This window comes from Pundamilia nyererei, unplaced genomic scaffold, assembly GCF_000239375.1.
Source record: "Pundamilia nyererei isolate P.nyererei 1_Seehausen unplaced genomic scaffold, PunNye1.0 scaffold00918, whole genome shotgun sequence".
Classification (NCBI taxonomy): domain Eukaryota; kingdom Metazoa; phylum Chordata; class Actinopteri; order Cichliformes; family Cichlidae; genus Pundamilia; species Pundamilia nyererei.
The window spans coordinates 38,578-40,578 of NW_005188319.1; positions in this window are offsets into that span (position 1 = coordinate 38,578).

The following is a 2,001-nucleotide window of genomic DNA, read 5'->3' on the forward strand; positions in this document are numbered from 1 at the left end:
CCGGGCCTGGAGTCCTCCTTTTGTGCCTACTGTTGCCAGGTAACTAACCCCATTCTTACTGAAGTAAGTGTCCGGGTCAATCGTGCTAGAGGGGGTTACGGACTTAGATCCCACCACCCGCTAGTCGTTCAAGGCAGCCTGTGTGCCCTTCTACCCCTACATAGCAGGGCTAGTAGCCCCTCACACATATGCAAACTTATATCATTAAAAGATTATACTGACTACTAAGTACAATTTTCCTGTTAACAAAAACCCAAACCTAGCTACTGTTACTGTAAAACAGTATCCTGATGTGACAGTAATCATGGATAGAGCTGGACTTCAGGAACTCTTCTCACAGCATTAATATAATAATAATTATAATATAATGTTATGATGCGCTGTTTACTTTATTGAACCTGTACTCGACTGTGTCATTGGGTACTGTGCAACATGACTCCCGGTGTTGCCTTGGCAGTTGACTTGGCAGATGAGCGCCTACCTTACAGTTGTTAGCTCGTTTAAAACTGTCAGCCGACTGTTGATGAGGCAGTGGCTCTGAATTCTGATTCTTCTGCTGCTACACAAACAGAAGAAAACTTCTTCCACCCTCTGCTCCCGCCTCCACTCTGGACATTCACTCTCGTTTATGTGTGAAAAATGTGGCTGGAGCCAAGAGATTGGTTCCTGCGCGAGACGCACTCACAGAAAATGCGACTGTGATTGTAGAATGAAAATCGCTGCTTCAGTGACGCAGAGAAGAACTAGAGCATCTTCCCACCATGTGTTCACAGAGCACAGACACAGAAACTATTAAGATGCACAACATGATGGAGCTTACCTGCGTACTGTAATGGAGCGATGACAGGATGGAGGTCTGTCTGCACACAGTAGAGTCTTGTAGCTGCTACTCTTGCGTCCTCTAGCCCCACCCCCCTGAAAGTGAAACTCAATTTGTGACTGATGCAGTTACTGACATGAGTTTAGGGCTGATCAGAGGTTTAGCGTGATGAATAAAAATTATTCAGTAAAACTGTCATAAGCTGCTTCTACTAGATTTTATGTTTATTGTTTTAAAAAAAGAATAGAATACATTAACATTTTGCACATTAGCATTAGACTGCAAGTTTTCTGTAAAACAGGTGATTTATAAGAAGCCATGTGTTCAAAGGTGAACTGAATATCTTCACTGACAACAGCACCATCTGCAGGAGACAGGCAACTTTTAGAAACACTGGTTAGACACCGACCGTTCTTACCTACAAAAGAGTTACGCTTTTTCTGTCCTAATGTATTCATATAAAACATCTTAAAGTCTACAGCTGCAACGGATTGTTATTTTCTGTCAAAGGTAATTGGTTTTTAGATATTTGGTCAAAGATTCTTTATTTGTCACATGCATAATCATCCAAGTACAACACACAGGGAAATGTGTCTTGAACTGCTACTTGACTGTGCAAAACATTATAAACATTAAGTAAATTAAGTACATTTTAATTAAAAATGGAAATTTTAAATTAAAAAGCTGAAAATGTACATTGTGCAAATAGAATGTTAAAGTGCTTCGTGCTATATTAGCACAGCAGTGTACTGACAGAGCAATGCAAGTAGAATAAACAAAAGACAAAGTAATGTAAGCAGAGTAATATAAGCAGCAGTGAAGCAGCGTTTTAAGGGGTGGCTGTAGCTCAGGTGGTAGAGCAGGTCATCTACTGGTTGGAAGGTTGGTGGTTCAATTCCTGGCTTCCCCTAGTCTGCATCTTTAATGGCTTGCATTTATATAGCGCTTTTCAAGGCACCCAAAGCGCTTTACAATACCACTATTCATTCACTCTCACATTCACACACTGGTGGAAGTGGGATGGCCTTCGTTGTCTTCCAGGAGGTTTGCTCACTGGTGCATCTTTATCTATAAGGCCCTGCTTGGACAAATGCCCACCTACATTTGCGATCTGCTCACACGGAGAAGTACTGTTTCTTACAGCCTGCGTTCAAGCGATCTTCTTCTGCTCAATGTTCCAT